The sequence below is a fragment of the Epargyreus clarus genome, unplaced genomic scaffold (assembly GCF_041222505.1).
Source record: "Epargyreus clarus isolate Ecla_fem2 unplaced genomic scaffold, WU_Ecla_fem_2.2 ptg000016l, whole genome shotgun sequence".
Classification (NCBI taxonomy): domain Eukaryota; kingdom Metazoa; phylum Arthropoda; class Insecta; order Lepidoptera; family Hesperiidae; genus Epargyreus; species Epargyreus clarus.
This window is the reverse complement of record NW_027332224.1, coordinates 7,583,583-7,606,072: the sequence shown is the minus strand read 5'-3', so window position 1 is coordinate 7,606,072 and position 22,490 is coordinate 7,583,583. Positions and strand designations below refer to the sequence as shown.

Below are 22,490 nucleotides of genomic sequence, written 5' to 3'. Positions count from 1 at the left end.
TAGCATTTGATTTTTCAAAGTTATGTGCGTATTAGAAATTAATTATGACTTCTTTTAATGGTGGAGGAAAATATCGTCAGGAAAATATCATCAGGAAAGCCAGATGATTGAGAGTTATTTCAAAAAAGATTTCTCAAAATTGTGTAAAGTGTACCGATTCGTATTATTCGTCTTTGTGTGTGTGTCACCCAAGACATAGCGAATCCTATTGTAGGGTTGCATTCGTAAGTGTTAAAAAAAATCACATTTCAATTTCAATCAAGACACTAAAATGTAATTAAGTAATCTAACACCTCCCAACTATCCGAAAGGGCAGAACAAATTCTATTGGACCTTCTAGTCAACATAAAAGTACACCTGCTTCCTAGACCTTGGTTTTACGGTGTGTCATAAACAGAAATTAATTTAATTAATTTTGGACCTTTTAAGGTCGATTCGAACTTATTTGCAACACCATACACACAACATAGTCTTTAGATTAAAATGTTGAGAAGATACAAATCAGTTATTATTTGAGGGCATTACCGTCACACCTATGTCTTTCTTATAACAGCAGTTGCGCTGCTGTGTTCTGGTTTGAAGGGTGTGGTAAGGGAGACACTTACACAGGGCGTTTCTTTGTCTTCAGGCTATTCTTTTTTTTATAATATAAGAGTAGCAGACGAGCATACAGTCCACCTGATGGTAAGTGGCTTCTGTCGCCCATGGACATCTGTAATCAACCCCAGATAGAATTAGATATTCCTACCTGACGTCGGCCACAGATGCGCCGCTACCCCTGAGGAATAAGCTGGAACGCCTCGGAAAAGTCTGTCTCCCTTACCACACCCTTCAAACCGGAACACAGTAGCGCTTATCACTGCTGTTATGAGGCAGAAATAGGTGTGGCGGTGGTGCCGCCGGAGTCGAACCACAAAGGGTTCTACCACCTTCATAATTCTGTGGTTGATTGAATATGGACGTGCAGTCCAGCTGATGAGTGTCAACTACCTATAAGCATCTATAGTGGCCATACATCAGGCCGACTGATTTTTGTTTTTAGTGGTCAGCGCCACCCATTGCAATCTCTAATCAACTACACGAAGATTTGTAATTGCCACAGATTCGTTGAGACTTTTGAGGACTAATATGGAACGGTTCATCTAATCGTAGAGTGATGTAAGGGAGAAACCTTACTATGCCTTTCAAACCAATAAAGTAACGATGTTAGGTCTGCAGGAATCGAACTGGAAGGTTTCTACCACCTTTAAACTTTATTCGTCAAGATAATTAAAATAAAACTATTTTAATAGGAAAAACCCTCACCATGATATTAAAATAAAAAGTAAAGTAAAGCTGTTATTAAAAGGTCTGCAGGAATCGAACCACGAAGGGTTCCACCATCTTTAAACTAAACTTGGTAAGAATAAAAAAATAAAACCATTTTCTTCTTATTTACATCCCAAATACGGACAAAGTCACGTGCCTAAGTCGAGATAATCTATAATTACTATGCGCCAAGAGAAGCAGGTGTGAATATGTAATAGGATGATTGCATATCATTATTTTTGTTTATGTGCTTATACGAGATGTGAATTAGTTAAAAAATCGATTTGTTAAATGTTATATTTTCGTTAACATCTAACGACATCGATTAACAGACTAATACTTCTACACTAATATTATAAAGAGGAAAACTTTGTTTGTTTGTTTGATTGTAATGAATAGGCTCAAAAACTACTGGACCGATTTTAAAAATTCTTTCACCATGTACCAAGCTACATTATCCACGAGTAACACAGGCTATATTTGATATGTAATATATTTGATAAATAAATTTTGAGGCGGTACAAAATTTGCCGGGTCAGCTAGTCATTACTAATATTATAAATCCGAAAGTAACTCTGTCTGTCTGTCTGTCTGGTTGTCTCTTCTTCACGCCCAAACCACTAAACCGATTTTAATGAAATTTTGTACAAAGATAGTTTGAGACCCGAGAAAGGACATAGGATAGTTTTTATCCCGGAAATCCCATGGGCACTAGGGATGGACCCAAAACATCGATTACTTTAATCGATATTAGTAAGGATTGAATCGTAAACTATGCATTTAATCAAGTGCTGATCTTTAGCAAAGTTGAAGGTACGAATTTTCAGTTTTATGTATGTTAGTATGTTATATTATTTTCTTTTAAACGCGGGCGAAGCCGCGGGCAAAATCTAATATTTTATATAGAATAGATACAAATGTCTAAGTGCTAGGTATTCCTAACAATTCCTAATGATAACTAGGTACTCCTAGCGAATTTTGTATACATTTTGAAGGTGGTAGAACCCTTTGTGGTTCGACTCCGGCGGCACCACCGCCACACCTATTTCTACCTAATGACAGCGGTGTTAGACGCTGCTGTGTTCCGGTTTGAAGGGTTTGAAGGGATTGAAAAATCAGAGGTCTTGGTTTTGAATTTTGAACTCTATGTTAGAACAAAATTGCAAAACTCAAAAAATAATCGGTGGATCGTTTTCGAAATTTCAATTTTTACCATAACATTGAATTCTTTAAGTGTTTTTATCTCGAAGTTCCCATTAAGCCAGTTTAACCATCTAATTATAAAAGTGCATACGTTCAAATCAACTAACCACACTATTACGCACTACTACACAACACAACCAGATAATGACTCACACACGCACACACATCACGTGTCGTCACACACACACACACACACGCACACGTCACACACTCACACATCTCGTGTGTGTGTGCGTGTTATACAACGGGGTCGAAACGAAACACTTGGCGTGACCCGTCTGTCACTTAACATTTGATGTGTGATTATAGTTAATTGTCACTACGAGACTGTTTGGTTGAATTGATTGTTACGCAATTTGTGCAATTAACACAACAAGCATGCAATCCACCTGAAGGTAAGTGGCCACTGGCGCCCGTGGACATATGTAATATTTTTTTTTATAATATAGGAGTAGCAGACGAGCATGCAGTCCACCTGATGGTAAGTGGCCACTGGCGCCCGTGGACATATGTAATCAACCCCAGATAGAATTAGATATTCCTACCTGAGGTCGGCCACAGATGCGCGGCTACCCCTGGAGGACTAAGCTGGAATGCCTCGGAATAGACTGTCTCCCTAACCACACCCTTCAAACCGGAACACAGCAGCGCCTAACACTGCTGTTATTAGGTAGAAATAGGTGTGGCGGTGGTGCCGCCGGAGTCGAACCACAAAGGCTTCTACCACCTTCAAAATAAATAAATAAATAAATAATAATAAGTAAATAGAACTTTGAAGGTGGCAGAACCCTTTATGGTTCGACTCCGGCGGCACCACCGCTATATTTATTTCTGCCTAATAACAGCAGTGTTAAACGCTGCCGTGTTGTGGTCTTCACACCAGACGCCTCGTATGTCTCCCTTACCACACCCTTCAAACTAGAACACAGCAGCGCTTTACACTGCTGTTATGAGGCAGAAATAGCTGCGGCGATGGTGACGCCGGAGTCGAACCACAGAGGGTTCTACCACCTTGATTTTTATACATCAAATACTACATATAATACATCAAATATATACTTATCTGATATAAAGATAATACATCAAAACTGTTAAATAATATGTCGGAATTTCGAAGAATCGAAATACAAATGTAGGAATTTGTCTCTACATCATAACATGATTGTATTATCAATATTCTCAAAACACAGCCGGTGGTCTATGGTATGCAGGTTTACTCACGATGTTTTCCTTCACCGTTTAGCAAGTGATCATTATTTTTTTTTTTAATACGCACATAACTTTGAAAATTCAGAGATGCGTGCCTGGGATTTGAACCTCGGACCCTTCGATCAAGAGGCCGAGTTTCGTAACCACTAGGCTATCTGCTTTTGACAATACAATCAAACATAATGTAAAATAAGATTCAAACAAACCCAACACGAAGTACCAGGCGATCATATAAAACAAAGAGGTCTATTGCACACGGAGCGCGATAAGGCAGACAGCGGGCCGCCAATACGTCTTGGGTTTAGGGTTGCCACAGAAGAGCAGTTGAAACCGGACTTGGGTTACGTTTCATCGGACACTGGCCTAAATGCCGGATGCCCTAATTACTTACATAACGAATTTGTTATGTATGTCTGTCAGTCTGCACTGGGCAATATTTGAAATTTAAGTCTCCCTGAGTAGTTTTATGAAGATAGTAAGACTCTCACGTAAAATAGAATTTGCCGGAAGTGATATACCGACTTTTTTATACCGAAAACGATTACCGATCTTCGAGAAAAATATTTTTTTAACAATTGTACGGTGATTAATTGTATTCTATTATAACATTTAATCAAAAGTATGTGAAATGCCGGAGAAGTCCGGGTATATAATATTCCGGACTAGAATCTGTTTGAAACCCTTCTACCTGAAGCCTGAAAGGCTTCAAATGTGTAATAGAGCAGATTATACGTGTCAAAAAGGTGTTGACCCAGAACAGAGATCTGTCTGACCAAGGATCGAACCCGGAACCTTTCGCTCATCAGACCGGGCGCTTTGTTACGTGATTCGCTCAGGTTTTAACTTAGTTTTGATAACAATATATATAGGTATATATGACCTCTATATAACCTCATGTAGAACTTGAAAATCCTCAACTAAGTTACAGATCCATAGCCATCAGTCACTTACCATCAGATGGTCTACATGCTCGTCTGCTAAAACATCCGAACAAAAAAACCAAAGCTGAGCGTAGCCAACCCTACACAACATTCATACACACCGACACGCACACAAACAGAGCGGGCGCGCGCAATCAGCATTCGTTGCGTGTGGGCGTGCGGCATTCCTGCATTAATGCCACACAGGGTCGCATCTAATCAGTACTCCGAGTCAAGTGCGCATGAGATTCTAGAATTCCCCTCGATCGAGAGAAATCGATTATAGAGACCAACCTTTCGGACGAGGGTCCGGGGTTCGGATTCCGGACACGCAAGGACGTATTAAAAATCGATTATCACTTTTACAGTGGAAGGAAAACGTTGTGAGAAAACCTACACGTAAGAGAATTTCTTTAAACTAAAGAATATAAAAACAAAAACCAAATTCCTTTCAACTATAGCCTAAATCACTCCCACAACTTACATAAATCAACGACACCTGATATGTTAAAAATCCGTCAAACATGTGGAATACTTAGATATATACGCTTGAAAAACATTATTCTACGCGGGTAAAAAGTTCACAAAGATGAGAAATTTACCAAATGGCACTTGACCTCAGGTAGGACTCTAATCTTATCTGGGGTTGGTAACAGATGTCCCTGGGCGGCAGTAGCCACTTACTATCAGGTGGACTGCATGCTCGTCTGCTACTCCTATATCACACAAGAAACGCTAAAAATAAATATAAGTACTATTTCTACGAAAACACATTAAATTAACTAAATAATTCAGCCGTTCACACCCGACGAAGACACCTTCAAACCGACGTGGTGCCGCCATTGCCACGTCAGTACCACGTATCCACACCACATACCCACCATATAGAACACCACACTAACCATTCATTAGAACTAATAATGGGGTGTCCGTCATGGTATTAGAATAGTAATAACATAAATACACGGGGGTGTAATAATTCCGTGAGAAATGGTTTTGTTTCAGGTGTAAACAATGGGGAAAAAAACCCTTTTTTTGTACAAAAGGGGTAAATTTTCATGTGAAGTGGACATATGGTGGAATCGTGTCAATTGAGTACTGTATTGTTTTGATACGAATTAAGTGGTTAATAATTTTAATAAGTGTAATGGGGTGTAGTGATAGCGTAGTGGTTGATATTCTGTCTCTCAATCGGGAGGGTTCGGGGTTCGATTCTTAGAATTATTTTTCAAAGTTATGTGCTTCATTTTTTTTTCCTTCACGAGGGGGAATCCTTCAAAAGGTACCCGATGCCTTGGGAGCGACACAAGGTTATGTGGGACTCTTACCGCACTAAAACTCCCCCGGTGGCCGTTATGTGCTTATTATATATTATTATAGTTATTTGCTTATTGGACATTAATTATCTCTTTTTATAACGGGTTAGAGAACATCATGAGGAAACCTACGCATCTGAGAGTTCTTAAAAAGTTCTCAAAGGTGTGCGAAGACTTTCCAACTTCTTATTTTCCTACTCTTATTTTATTATTTACCGATGGGTGTCCCAAATATCTTTTGGGTAGATGAGACCAGTTTTCTATGAAAGTTCAAAAGCAAATAACCATGTCGTTAATGTAATCATATCCAGTAATGACCCCATTTCAGATTAGAGTACTAACGAAGGTCAACCATGGATGTGTTACTACCCACCGAGGACTAACAAGGAAGGCCTTGGATAAGTATATCTCCCTTATCACACCCTTCAAGCCAAAACACACAAACTACAAAAATCACCATTACAAATATGGATAAAACCACCCATAACACTCAATGTGGCAAATCACAGTAACCGGACGTACCAACGGAAGCTGTTCCGACGACGCTACGGGTGTCGGGTGTCGGGGAATCGAACCCGACACCTCTGTGAACCCATCCGGCGAGTGTATTGTTGGGATGTTGACATTGTCACACGTATTGATGTTTATCGATAAGTAATATTTCGAAAAGTGCAGGAAGCGTCTTATGGTAATCCTTTTAACCGACTTCCCATAGGAAAGAGGTGGTTATCTATTCAATCATTTTTTAAAACGCTTTTATTAGCTTGAGTTGTATGTATGTATGTACGTAACAGTAACGGAATCTTTGAACCCGATTTCTATCCACTTTGAACGTTCAGTTTAATTCAAAATTTTGAAGAATTATCAAAAACCGATGACAATACACGATTTTAATAATTCTGTACCATTGCCCTTATCAACATCCTCAGGATTAACGATTTTCGAGGCGAGAGTGTGGGGTGCTTTTCGAAAATTGATAAGTGGAGCACTCCACGCTTTTTTCACAATTATACAATTTACTGTTCCTTAATTGATTCCTAGATTGAAAATTATTTTCTAGTTGATTTTATCATAAAAGCGTGTTTTTTTAGTTTTTTGAACTATATTTATTTAATATTTTCTAGAGCATTACACAAAGAATATGTAGATGGCGTGAAAGTCATCATACCTGTCGCAGACAAAAGATTTCGGGATCAATTCCCGGTAGTGCAGACGTCAAAACTGTTTAGTCGTTTATAATGTTCTTTATGTTCTGACACCATGACATGGGGTGGAGATATAAGGGTGGAAAGGGTTATTTTTTCAAAAATTGTATAGCATTGTCACTTAAGTTACTCAATATAAACTAGGAAAATTATAATTTAATATCGATATTTTTTTCTATCAAAGAACTATATTCGTCATTTATGGCTTCAAAGTCAGGGAATTTAAACAAAATACCCCATCTATCAAAAAAGATCTACGACAAACAAAAAAATCTCACGAGTCATTAAAAAATATATTTATTCACATAAACATTCCAAAACCACAGAAAACAATTTTCATGCATATGCAATCTAGTACTTCCTTTATCGCATGCATATGCTAATCCGACGCAATTATTGCATGAAGAGATTTTATTTACACATACAAAGACATGTTTACTATTATGAAATCGTTCAATCTCTAATTGCAGTGATTAATATGCTTAATTATTATTTATTATCAAAACAAGACACTAGATTACTAGAACGGTGTCTAGATCTTTAAATAGACAGACTCGTGGAGATATATTTATTAATAACATTACTACTGTTGGCTGCGAGCTGCAAGGCGTAATTATACTTTTTAGGGTTCCGTACCCAAAGGTTAAAAACGGAACCCTATTATTACTAATACTCCGCTGTCTGTCCGTCTGTCACAGGTACCTACTCTATCTCTGGATTATATTTGGAATATAAGTGGCAAACGAGCATGCAGTTCACCTGATGGTAAGTGGCTATTGCCGCACATGAACAACTGTCATCAACCCCAGATAGGATTATACTACCTGAGGTCGGTCACAGATGCGCCGCTACCCCTGAGGACTAAGCTGGAACGCCTCGGAAAAGTATGTCTCCCTTACACACTTCAAAACAAAACACAGCACCGCTTATCACTGCTGTTATCGGGCGAAATAGGTGTGGTGTTGGTTCCTCCGGAGTTGAACTACAAAGAGTTCTATCACCATCCAGGGTGATGGGACTTTACAACTATTCAAGACTTATAACAGCAGTGAAGACTGCTGTGTTCTGGTCTGAGGTGTGGTAAGGGAGAGACAATTATACGAGGCGTTCCAACCTTAGTCCTCAGGTGTAGAAATTTTACATAATCATTTAAGGATTGGTTGGAACAGATCTTTCCTACACACACTCTTCAAGCCCAACCCCAATTTCATACTCACTGCAATTATGTCGAAAAAAATCAGAAATAAGTGTGACAGTGGTACCACCACATCCACGCAATGAGATCTCAATTTCTTTTTTGCTAAACACCAGCAGCTAAACCCCACCCACACACTGACACCGGCATTAATTACATCCTCTACATTGTTTAGCCCACATAGTCTTGCACGACGACGAAGTAAGAGAATAGACTCCGAATAGGTTCGCACTTTTTGACAAAAAAATGTGAACAAGCCGGCTGAATAAGTGAGTTACATAAATAGAAAAAGAATACTAGTAGACGCGATTTTTTGACCATTTGGTAGCAAATAGTATGGTATAGGTCACACTTTAGACCGTAATCCAAACTTGGACGAGAGCGGTAGACTATACACAACTTTGATTGGAACCTCGGACTATATCAGCTTGACAATCCGAAGGCACTACAAGACAACCCAAACCCCTTCGTAATGGCTCACAGGTAGATCGAAAAGGAATATCAGTGCTTTTACTCTTGTAACAATATATATCCAATAAGGTCGCAAGCAAAATTACAAAATCACCGCAATTAAAAAAAAACAACAGATGACACTTTAAGACATTGTCTCGCTTGTTATCATTAAAACTTGTCAAAGACGTATACATCCTTCACCAATCTGCATTGTAACAGCACGTGGCGATACTTCAGTATTCCACCGCTCGTGAAGAACCCCCTGCCTAGCAGCAAAACATAAAACAAAAATACAGTCATTACCAAATGGTCTACGTATTTTTCGGAGTCTATTCGGTTACCACGTCGTTGTCCGCGTACGAGCCTCGCTTCCCAGTATCGGCCGAGAGCTATACAAATAAATAAATCATTACATTTAACACGTTATAAATATTCAATGTGCGTAGAGGCGACGACGATCCGTCTACATTACACTGCCACGGACAACACACTGTTTTTTATATGTATATTATAATATTGAAGTAGCTGACGACCAGATCATCTGATGGCAAGTGGTTATTGACGCCCATAGATATCTGTCATCAACTCCACAGAATATAATCCTACTTGGAAGTCTGTCATAGATCCGTTGCTATCTCTGAAAACTAAGTTGGAACGCCTCGATTAAGTATAAACTTACCACACCCTTCAAACCTTGAGAACATAGTGTGGTAAGTCTCCGGAAACTTTGCCTAATTCCGTCTAATAACAACAGTGGTAAGCGCTGCTGTGTTTTGGTTTGAAGGGTAGTAAGTTTGGTTTGTAGTCAGGAAGAGTCTTTTCGGAGGCGCTCCAGTTTAATCCACAGGCGGCGCTTCTGTGACCGACCTGAGATATCTAATCTTATTTGAGATGTCCATGGACGGCAGTGATCACTTACCATCAGGTGGACTGCTAGTCTACTACTCCTATATTATAAAAAAAACCCCTGATTTTTTTCTTCAGAGTTAAAAGAAGTGATATTTAAATCCTAAACCAAACGTAACTCCGAAAAATTAAGACTGAATATTTAAACTACAAACTAAAAAGCTTTTGCTACTCCATTTCAATGGCGATAAGTGGCCACCCATTCCCAGCGACAACTCCCCTCTTGTAGGACTCAAAGAGTCCACGTAAACCCTCAATCAACGTGCCACTCCCATAGCGCACCACGGTTGTACCACGTCAGTGCTATTTAATATTTAATGAGGACATTGCGAATAAAGAATCGATTTTATTCTATTGGAATTCATCTAATTAAAGACTGTTGCATTGGTGATTATAAGGAATGGTTTCTTTGTCTTTTATGGTGATAATAACAGTTTGAGCAATTCTTTCTGTACGTAATGTAAATGAGCATGCAGCCCTCCTGATAAGTGGTCATTGCCGTCCATGGACATTCTCAATTGACCATAAAGAAAGGTGTTTTTGCTGGCATTGAGATATAATTTGAAACGCCATACAAAAGTATCTTGACCCTTCAGATAAAACATATCACACGTCCCAACTGAGCAATTGTCGACCTTCCTGAAGGAGGAGCTGTGGCCGAAGGGAGTTGTGCTCCGGAAGTTACGTGGACGGAGAGGACCCCCGGAAGTCACCAGACTCGCGTCTCACGTCGCCGCAAATACGTGATTTAGTTATAAGTATATATTAGTATGTATGTTAGTCTGTAAGGTATATGTAATATGGACCTTGTTGTCCGAAATAAATGAATAAATAAAAAATAAAAATATCAAGCTATTTGCAGTTGTTTTAATGTATGTGATCTTATGATGCCATCGTATACTCATAGACCATCTCAACTAATTCTAAAAAATACATGACTACCAGATAAAGATTACAATGGTATAGTCCGCGCCAAACTGCTAGTCCGCTCTGAAGTTGTTGCGAGCAGGTGTAGTCATACAATTTGCTATGGCGACGCGATTCATTTCTATATTCAGAGCGGACTAGCAGTTTTACGCGGACTATACTAGTTTAGTGGAGACTAACAACCGTTATTCATACAATCTTAACAAATGTTTGCCTTTCAAAGTTCAAAATTTGTCATTTTTTGCCTATCTCATGGTATAGCAACCTCTGAAAAGCAGGTCTAGCAAAAAACTATACGCAAGTATGGTAGTATCCTACCAGTTTACCACAACCTTCAAACCAGAACACAGCAGCACTCTATTACTTAGCGGTAGGTGGTAGCACCATTACAGCGTATTGATTAAGTGGTGGTGGTCATTACAGTTAACAAAGTAGACGATAATTAGAAATCAATGGTCGTAAAAGGGAATATAGTTCGATACTTAAGTTAGCTACGTAAAGTTGGTCGTAATTGGCCCAAAGGGCCGATCGTAAAGCCACACCAAAAAGGTATAAGTATCACAGGTTTCATATGTTGAAACAAAATAGTTTGTGGATTAGCGGTATTATGAAAAGATAATTTTTTAATGTTTAAAAAAGTGACGCTTTCGACATTCGCAACCCTATGCTTAAATTACCTGTTTGTATGTGCCATAACATAACACAAGGACTAAAGCACACACATCCAGATCCGGAACAAATATCTAAATTCATCATTCAGATATCTGGGAATACCTGTCCGGGGGTCGAATCCGGAACCCTTAGCGTGTCAGACAAGTATAGAGACCGCGCTGCAACGCGGGTAGTAAAAATTCTGACATGCATCGAAATTTTTAACACTCAAATACCCATCAAAATACAAGACTCTTTTTCTCTTTTCCCAAAATCTTCATTTCACCCTAAAAATCACAGCGAAAAAAAGCTTTTTTTTTTCAAAATCCCATTGGACCCAAAAGAATCTCCGCAAGGATCCTCCCGTGAACGATGGAGTAGCTGTTGAAATCCCCATCAAAACACAAGAAAATCCCCATCAAAACACAATACACACAACAGCTGAGCATCAGTATCTATGCAGCATCACGCCTGGCCGTCTGCCGAGACGGACGACAGCATGATATATCTTTACATGGTCCAACGGAGCTTGGTAGCGAGACTAGCCCTTTGCGACACGTTCGATTCGGATTATTCTCGGAACAAAAGTCCGATATGACCTCCAGTGTTTAGATGCTGAACTAAATCTGGAGACTTGTCTCGAGATTGGTCAAGAGTGAGTGTTCCGTATTTGGCGTCCAATTTAGTGTTTCTAGGAAAATTAAGACTGCTCTCGAGACTAGCCAAGAGTATTCTGGATATGTTGCCCGATTAATATTTTTTAAATATTTTTATTTATAAATTAATTAGTTAAGTAATAAAAGAGCATGCGGTTTATCTGATGGTAAATGGTAATCAACCGTACGTAGGATTTAAACTGTATCAAAAATAAAAAAATGTGTGTCTGTGTGTTTGTATGCTTGTGCGTATCGAACATACACGTGTGCATTTCAACAAAAGATAAGATTATAAAGAAAGCTACTTGTAATTACCGTAGCACGTATTATCGAGTTAGAAACAAGTCGATTAGTGATCTCATGCCAAAAGATTGTGATAATGATGATAGTAGAAGCATGCGGAATCGTCGTGAAGACGATTAATTATTATTAATTAGGTGTACATACAGTTTAGAAGGTCGTAGATAGAGCCCTTTGTCATTCGATTGTGAAGGCACCACCACCACACCTATTTCTGTCTAATAACAGCAGTGTTAAGCGCTGCTGTGTTCCGGTTTGAAAGGTGCAAGGTAATACATATCTGACGCGTTCCAACGAAGCAAGTCATCTGTGGCCGAACTCAGATAGGATTCCTGACCCAAGCTCCGGACCCCTGAGGACTAAGTTGGAACGCCGTAGACAAGTACGTCTCCCATACCAAACTCTTCAAACCGGAACACAGCAGCGCTTAACACTGCTGTTATTAGACAGAAGTTTTTCGCTGCCTTCGGAGACGAATTCTACCACCTTCCACGAGTATTATGAGAAAACTGATGACGTCGAACGAATAGAACAGTAACATTTACAATAACACAGGACAGATTAAATGGAGCGTGGGCCGATTGTTAATATAAAACCGATTGCGTAAGATTTCCGTTCGTAATGTTGCTGTTTCCTCTTCCTTGGTCACTCCGTCCGCTCCAAATGCTAATGAGATTACGATCCAGATATCTGATACGCCTACGTGTCCTAATTAGTATACACCTTATAGTTTGACAAAGATATTGATAATCTTGTGATCAAAGGGCTTTTATTATATAATGATAAGTCTATTGTGGCTTTTTAGTTGTCCCTGTAGCCTCGGGACCATGATGGAGTTACGGTACCTCTTGCTTGTCGTAAGAGGAGACTAAAAGGGGGCTTCCAGGGTTGCGAACGGTAAGAATGGAAGCCTGAATCACTCAGCTAGCGACCCCGGAAAGGACAATGTATATCGTCGTAAACTCTCGAAGGTGTGGGAGGAGAAATTGCTCCTCTTGAGCAACGCAGGAGAGTGCATTGCGCTTCGAGAACTTCTGTTAAGTTTCGATGGAGATCCCGAAGTCCTCTACTGCGCTGATGATAGCCACCAGGGGGATATTGTGCGGTAAAAATACCTCAACTCCCTGTGTCTTTCACGACCTATTTAACCTCGTCAACAAAAAGTATAAAATCATTATAGAAATTCCTACTTGAGGTTAGCTACAGAGGACAACTTAATTCTAAATCCAGAACACAACGCCACTACACTGCTGATATAAACCAAATAAATGTGCAACGTTGGTGCATCCGGAGTCAAATCACCAACAGTTCTACCATCTTTAGCAAAATACTTGACTAAGAAAAGAGGGTTTTAAATGGCAATTCTTCAGATAGTAATTAAATTATTATTAAAGGCCGTTACATCCAAGTTTCGGGGGTGTGGGGCAAAGAGGGTGCGTTATACGATTTATGGTCTAAACTCGCTCCGTAATTTCGAGATATTTTTGTTTTTAAGCCAAGGAGATATTATTAAATGTACTTTTAAATTTTGAGTTTTTTATTTTTCTGGTATATTTTTTCCCCACGTGTTTCGTTTCGTACAGTGGACATCAAAATCCAAAGGATTTCAGGTTCGACTCTCTGTCTGTCCAAATTTTAAATTTTAGTATACAGTTTGGATGATGAGAATTTATTTTGTGAAACCAATGTAGCAAACGTGCTTGCAGTCCACCTGGTGGTAAGTGATCACTACCATCCATCGACATCCATGACCAACTCCATATGGAACAGTGGTTCTACCTGAAGTCGATGGCAGGTGCATTATCACTCTTCTAGATTAAGATGGTCAGCTCATATGTATTATTATATATTACTAGCTGACCCGGCAAACGTTGTGTTGCCATATAAATAAAAAAATGTTAAGGGTGAACAACCCTTATCATTTAGGGGGATGAAAAATAGATGTTGGCCGATTCTCATAGATACCGGATAAGCTCAAAAAATTTCATCAAAATCGGTCAAGCCGTTTCGGAGGAGTATGGCAACGAAAAATGTGACACGAGAATTTTATATATGTATTAGATAGAATTTGAAAAAAATGATCCTTAGTAGGTATATATGGATAGATTGTTTATAAATAACCTGTGTAAGTATAACTCTACCATGCCATGTGAACTTTCCTTAGCAACGCGTAAATTATGAGATAGATTTTACGTCAAACTAATTGACATTAATTTGATAAGGTACTTATCTAATACATTTAGAAATAAGAGCGTTTTCAGATTATCCGATCCGATATCGGTGTCGGACGACGATAGCCGACATCCGATAGCCGACACCATGTGCTATTTTCACATATTTCCGACAAAATCGTTCCGACGCCATGATGACAACCAAACTAGTAAACAAGCTCAAAATGGCCGCCGCGCATCGGGCTCTACGCACACAGAGACAATTTAGATACACGTAGAGCACACATACAAACATTATCGCCCGACGGCTCACGGGCGTCCGATGGTGTCGCCAGCATATCGCTGTCGGCTCCGATATCCGATATCGGAACGGACAATGTGAAAGGCAGGTACATGTTTCATACATTTTACTTACCCCGATATCGTATCGGCGTCCGATACCGATATCGGATCGGATAATGTGAAAACGCTCTAACGCTGGAATATTTGTTGATAACGATGTTGATAAGTTAGGGAGGTAACACACGAGTGCCTGTCAGCTAAGAAACCCCAAAAAAATAGAAATGTTTTTCTATATGAAAATATTAAAACAAAATATCCGTTTATAATCAGCAGTGCTATTTCCGGAGCTTAGTCCTCAGGTGTAGTGGCGCATCTGTAGTCGACCTCAGGTAGGAATATCTAATCCTATCTAGGGTTACCTTACAGATGTCCATGGGCGGCACTAGCCTGACCATCAGGTGGACTGCATGCTCGTCTGCTACTCTTATATTATAAAACAATATTTCCATGTCTATCACAGTGTATCTATAAGCTAAACGCCCGATGCGTCGTTAACAGTTTACAACGTCAACAGTTTTACTGCGGCCTCAACTAAGGTGAATCCAGAATCGTGTCAATGGCTTTTGGGAGATTTTAATATTTCATATTGAAAGTCTTGGCAGGGAATCAATGACACGCTTCGTTTTTTTTAAAGAAATTGTAGAAAATTAGTTAATTGTCACTAAGTGGTCAATGTCAGCTATAGAGATCAGTAATGATCAGTGAATGACCCTGAATAAAAATGAAGTCCTACTGATACTGTTTGTATTACTACTTCCGAGGACTAAGTTAGACCTTTCAGCAAGTGTCTGCCTAAACAGATCCTTCAAACCAGAACACAGCAGAGCTACACTGTTGTTATATGGCAGAAATAGGTGTGAAGGAGATAACACCGCATTCTCTACCACGTTTGATTAATCATCTTCCACAACATCCATGAGGACTGATTTCGATATCACACTAGTTTTCTAGTAAACTAGAAATAGACTAGTCTAGTATATATGCTACTAGTTTCGTTTCACTAAATATGCTTATTGATACATCCACATTAAAGCAAATAAACCAAAAATATATACGCTCGAATAGATAACCTCTCTTCATTGGGAAGTCGGTTAAAAAGCGCTTCTTGAATACGACTCTACCATACTAGATTTGCATAGATAATTTCTAATAATATTGAAACTAAAAAATCAGTACGGTAGGCGAACAAAGTTGCAGACTAGACTAGTGTCACACAAACAATTCAAAAATATTGATTATCTACATTTTATTAAACGAACAAAACCACAACTTCAGACTAGAATTACAGAGAATTCTATACAAAGACGTGGAGCTAGACTAGTATTACATATAGCATACTAGAAAATCAAATACTAATGCTAGATAATGAACCCGCTAGTTTAGTACTACATAAATAATACTAGTCAATCAGAGACATGAAACTAGTTTAATATATCGTAGAGAATTGGAGAGGAACAAAGCCACAGATCTAAGCTACTATCACTGAGAGCTGTAGACAATAAGGGAATACTTGTGGATAATAAGGACTTTAGACTAGTATCACATAGAGCATACTTAAAGTGGCGGGACGTATCCCGTTTTGAACGGGATAGTCCCTTTTTTCGTTGCTTCGTCCTCGGGACACAAAATTGTCCCGTTTTGCCAAATGACTGCATTTATCAGTTTTCAAAAAGCGCACACTGTTCCACAATTATACTATTTAGTGTTACTTAAATGATTCCAAGATTAAAAATTATTTTCTATTTCTTAGTCGATTTATCATGAAAGAATGTTTTTTAGTTTTTTTAAACTATATTTTATCAAGTAAAAAGTAATTGACATAAAAAATAATCGATGTCCCGTTTTGACTGAGATAATAAATAGTCACTTTAAGCATACTAGACGAACAAAGCCTAAACAGTACTGCGTAGATAATTCCATAGAATTGCTAGTATGAGTTAAGAGTAGGATAGATCGTTATGCACTCAATGATATGAGCACAGTATTAACTAAATACCTATTTAATTGTTACGTAATGCAATCACTTGCACTTTTAAAGGAAGGAATGTTAACTGGTATCATAGACGGAGCCGTACACAGACGAACTAATAAAATAGACTACTAATCCTCAGTTAAAAATGCTAAACTTTGTTCCGTTTTGCGACTTATTTTAACAACGGACTTTTATTTTTGGCAGACGCGTAATTTGTGTCTAGGAGGTAAACATGTTTTAGATTCCGAATTTTTTTTATTTATTTTTATTTATAAGTTGATGTACACGGACAACCCATTAATAAAAGCAAACATTATGAAAATAGAGTACAAAGGACTGCAATGAAATCTCTTCCGGCAACAATTTCAAAGTTTAAGGAATTAATAATTTACCATGAGCTTGTTAAATAAAAGCTTTATCCAGTGGAGTTAAAATAAATCAAATATGAATGTAAAGTAAGCAAGAAATGTCTTTAAACAACTTGATCTCTATAACTTTGTTATTGTTTAGACTTTAGATAAATTAAATGATTAAGTTAAAAAGCGAAAATAAATTAAGTTAAGAATAACTATTTTGATTAAAATATATTATAGATATAAATATAGGACATATAATTAAGCTTTATTTCATTATAAACGAGAATAAAGCCAAAATTCAAATGTATTTTCCTAATCCTAATCATTTTGAAAATATTATTAACAACTTCACGAATCACCCATGGTTCTAATTTTCACAACATATGAAAAAGTTTACAAACACATGAAAATCTAAAAAAACATCCACGAGTTAAAAATTAACAAAGGAAATTAAATCGATACTTTTGAATTTGTTAAACAACTTTTGAAATTTTCGTAATAAGGCACTTAACGTGAGTTGATCTTTTGCAATGTAGATAGCAAGTCAATGTATTTTACTTCTACTATAAATATAAATTATGCATCAAAAGTTGATATTAAAATGTTCAAAGTTTTAAAAAGTTGTAGTTTAGACAAGATAAAAAAACAATAGAAAGACAAAACCTAAAATGGAGTAACCGTACTTTTCAATTGAAAACACAACTTTTGAAGTTTTTACTAAGAAAATAAGTTTTTGATCAAAAGTTGTAAAAAAATCTTAAAACAAAATTGAAGTCATATTATTATGTACTCTAAGAAATCAGAAAGAAGATCCATCGGAAATTTCAAAACTCGTACAAAATATCCAAAAAGTTTTTGAAAATATACGCTTACACGACTTCAAAAAAATACAAATCCAACAACGCGTTCAGGAGACTTCGAGTTCGGGATGCACGATCATACAACCGACGAGAACTTACGCACTACATCCCATTCAAAACCGTCAGAGAACAAAACAAAAAGAGCATCCACTGTTATCTCGCTTACCGAAACAATGGCAAACGGAACGTAAACACAGCACAGGGGAACGCAACACGGTACCGATAACACTACAGTGAGAGGCACTAAGTATACACTGTGACGCGAAACTTTTCGTACGGGCGGCGACGACGGTGCGCGCACCACGACGCGCTTGGTGCTACTGGCGGCCGCCATGGCCGACCGCCGCTCACTTCGCTCGGTGTGTTGCCAGCGCTAGTGTCGACGTTACCCCGATGTGGGAGATTTCAAACGTTTTCTATGTACGTTCCATTGTCAATTTGTCACTTGTGAGTGATAAAATAATTAACTTAAAAGTTATAAGCTACAGATTATTATTCTATCAATTTACAAGGAATCTTGGATGTTTCTCTTAATAGACATCAAATATAATTAATATTTTTTTTGACATGGCGTGAAATGTGTGAATGGAAAAAATTGAGAAAAATAAAAATGTTCAAACGGATCAAAGTATTGTTGCATTAATTCATTAGTTGGTCGTCTACACGACGTACCAAATAATTTCCCTTATTTAGTTTATTTTTTACTTATTACACTTAAAAGGAAAGCGACTACACTACTACTTACACCGAGTTTTAAAAACAAATGCATTACAATGTAGAGAGACATTAAAAGAATTAATTTGCCTCCCAGCCACATACGAAAACATCACAACCACCAACCACCAACAACAGCGGCCCAACCACGCTACCCTGAGAAACACCAAACTCCCGTACATTATAGCAACGAAAGCTCCGTCGCGCGTAGCAACATTGCCGCGACGTTGCCGCTCCGATTCGCGCGCTCGACTCAACGGCGCGCACGTAGCTGTAATGAGGTTAAAGTTTCCTAACACAAACTTTTTTTCTTCTCAATTTTCAGTACAGAGCTTATAGAGACGCTCCGGCTCATCCGAAACTGTAATTAGCCGTTTTAAACGGGGTTTTTTCAAGTGATTGATGTTGCTCGGGATGGAAGTAAATGCCCCTTTGTAAACTTTCGCCGCGTTGTTCAGTTTTAATCTGTTAGTTGTTCTGTACTTTGTTTTGTTTAATAGATGTATAAAATAAGCACGTTACCTTTGAGGACTAAGTTGGAACGCTTCGTGTTAAAATCTTTACCTTGACGTCTCTTAATAGTAAACTAGAGTTGTATACGAAAAAAATTACTTTCGATAATAGTTTTTGATGTGAAACATCTATAGCCGCACGTAAAACCGATTTCTGGCGTGGCGACGCATGCCGTGCCACGCTATACGATGGTATATATATTATATATACAGTCTTTATGCAGTAGTGTGTACGGTGTGGCGACGCGACGCCATGCGCAATAACTATTACCGAAGTCACTGATTAAACGAATTAAGTAGTCACGATTTGAAATAAATTCGTAAATTTTTGTATTTAATGAAAATAAATGTTTATTCAATAAATAGTCATCGTTATCTGGAAAAAAATGGTAATATTTTATTTTATCATTATGACATATTTAGTTCCTATCACAATATGTTCTTTTCTGCATATTACTTTTACAAAATAATGTCGATGTTTCACATCTGCCAGGCGTCCCGTGACGGCTCACATTTTTTTATTGTTCGTAATATTATAAACCAATTCATAATAATCATCATCATACGTGTCTTTGCTCATTTCCAAGGTTTGATGACGTCTTACAGCGTCACCTTCATCAACATGATGAAGAACTTTATCAACATCATGAGCAACGTCATCAACATCAAACCTAGAGCTCTACCATTTTTTTTAATCATTTAATATTTTGCCTCGTGTCGTCTCTACGTTGTATGAGTATAAAGTAAATAATTGTTTAAGGATAAAAAAGCATTGGAATAATAATTTAATTACGTATCGATATTGCGAGAATTTTTTTCTTCGAACAACTGACTTTTTTGACAGTAAATGTGCTAATCCAAGCTACCACACTATAACTAAAATAAGCTAGTTAAACACAATTTGATAGATTTCATACATCTTTCAGAATATCGTGAAGAGCTCTTATGCATAGGTTTACGATGTTTTCCTTCGCCGGTACAGTATTATAAACTACTAGTAATGAGACAAGCCCTTGCGATTCATAAGCAAAAGATAATTCTTCTCCGATGAGTTGTCAAGTTATATAAACAACTTTGGCACGCTGTTTCAATAAACTGTGTCTATCTGGAATTAGCTAATATAGCTATTTAACAATAAAATATTTTTATAGAATAAATTCACTTACTTTTCAAGATATTTTTTTATCTGAACACTCAGTCTTTAATCTTATGTGTATCTGTGATCCATGTAGAACTACTTTCCAGTTTAAATCTATCGACAATTGTCAGACATACCAATTTTGAAAATTTAAACTAAACAATTATCTTACTAAAACTATCGTATACTACTCTTAGGCCGGTACAGGAACTCTCAGATAAGAAAAAAAATACAAGAGAATTATTAGTTCCCGAAATTACAATAACAATTAAACAAAAAAAGTAACATCTTTACAGCATCAACAGATTCGGAATACAATTGTCAAAGCATACGTGCAAACATTGCATCAACGTGAAAGAACAAAGATAACACAAGTTCTATCGAATGTAGAGAAACTAAAACCGCGAAAGGAAACTAATCGGGAATTCAGAGGTGTTTCGGTACCATGGCCTGCGATTGTGTTTATATTTGGCGAAGTTGCGAAATGAATGCACAGATGACTAAGTAATCCTTGTTTGATACACGCTAACTAAAATAACTTTTGATCAAAAGTCTGTGTGTTTATCTAAATCACACACAACTTTGCACACAAAGATACGTAGTAGTAGAAGAAGTACCAGGTTTACTACCTGATATGGATGAGGATGAGGAAAACGATTTGGCTTATGTTAATCTTCTTCTTAATATATAACAATGAATGTGTGTCTGTATGTCTTTTATAGAATCGCAAACTATGCATTTGAACATGTGAGAATCCTTAGCAAAGTTGTTATACATGAGCCCACAAAGGTTTCTGAATTGGTACGACCAATTTTCATGAATATTTGTGTAATGTTTTTTTCTTCAAATATACTATAGTAGGTGGCGTAGCAGCGCGCCCAGGGTACAGCTAGTAAACAAATATTCTTAAAATCATATACTTATTTTACCACACATATTTAACTATAAGCCATGCATGCTCAACATACAAAAATGCAAAGGAGTATATTAGATAAATGTACCACACATACATATATGAACCCAACGACAACGTGAAAAAGACAAAGATGAGTGACGCAACACACTTGGATGAAATTGACGACAATTCAAATCCAGATGATGTCCAAAATATATCACAGCGGTATGTGTCAAGTGCGAGCGCCGTTATCGACACGCAGTGACGTCACCAAAGACTAAGAGTGAAATACGAATATTATCCAACAGAGATTGGACGGAGACGTTTCAAATGCAGACCCTGTCAATATGTTATAACTGCTTACAACAAAATGAGAGTTTCTTCAACTTACAGGGTGTTAAATAACATCGAATTCATATCTATGGACTAAATAAAAAAAAATTGGCCAAGTGCAAGTCAAACTCGCACATGCAGGGTTCCGTACCACCAACATTTTCAATTATTTATTTTTAGTAGTTTAGCGACTACTGTTCTACATACTCTGTAAAAATTGCAAGGATCAATCTATTTCGGTTCAGAAGATAGAACCCCGTGACAGACAGACAAAAGATCAGACGGACAGACAGCGGACGCTTAGCAATAGAGTTCCGTTTTTGCCCTTTGCATACGGCACACTAAAAGAAAACTTTTAATTTAACGAATAAGTGGTTTGATACCCTATTAACCCTAATTACTTCGCAATGCAACATAGCGTCCACGGCCTTTTCCATCTCGAACCTCTTGTCCAGCACGCATCAAGATACTTGTAACAAATAAGCGAAATATTCGTACAAAATATCGCCGAGCATCAAACTCCAACCTTATACCTTCATTCTTATAATCTCTGCATTGGACAGGACGATTATGTGTTGTTTTACATGTTATAAAAAATAGACGGAGAGAATCAACCGTAGTAGTAACATGGCTCGAAGGACCAAAATTTCCATTTATTTGTTAACGTAGGTCGCAATCTTGGTAAGGTGTACCAAGAAGCGGAAAAGGAACAGGAAAATTAGCGAGGCCTAGGATAAAGGGGGGGTATTTTTTTAAACAAATCATCAAACAAATCACACATATGATTTTATGGTCAGGGTTTCCCATATATTGGACTTATTATTATATTATTTTAGATCAACACACTTATTGATTGTATTGCGATGCCATTAATATCGCTCTAATTTCTGGCTTAGTATAGAAATTTTTATAACACAAAGATCTGAACAATTTATACATCACACCATG

At 37.7% G+C, this 22,490-nt stretch overlaps 1 protein-coding gene across 8 annotated transcripts in view; it reads right to left on the bottom strand.

The window, feature by feature from the left end:
* da (transcription factor daughterless) overlaps positions 1 to 22,490 on the bottom strand; it is a 114,776-nt gene that overhangs the window by 33,405 nt on the left and 58,881 nt on the right. For 4 of the 8 annotated variants that reach the window (XM_073081281.1, XM_073081277.1, XM_073081282.1 and 1 more), the window contains exon 1: positions 18,117 to 18,280. The exons of 2 other annotated variants lie outside the window; for them this stretch is intronic. The gene's annotated coding sequence lies outside the window, so the exon portion shown is untranslated. Of the gene's footprint in view, positions 1 to 18,116; positions 18,284 to 22,490 lie in introns of those variants that run through there. 2 more of the 8 variants (XM_073081280.1, XM_073081279.1) reach the window with 2 other exon arrangements.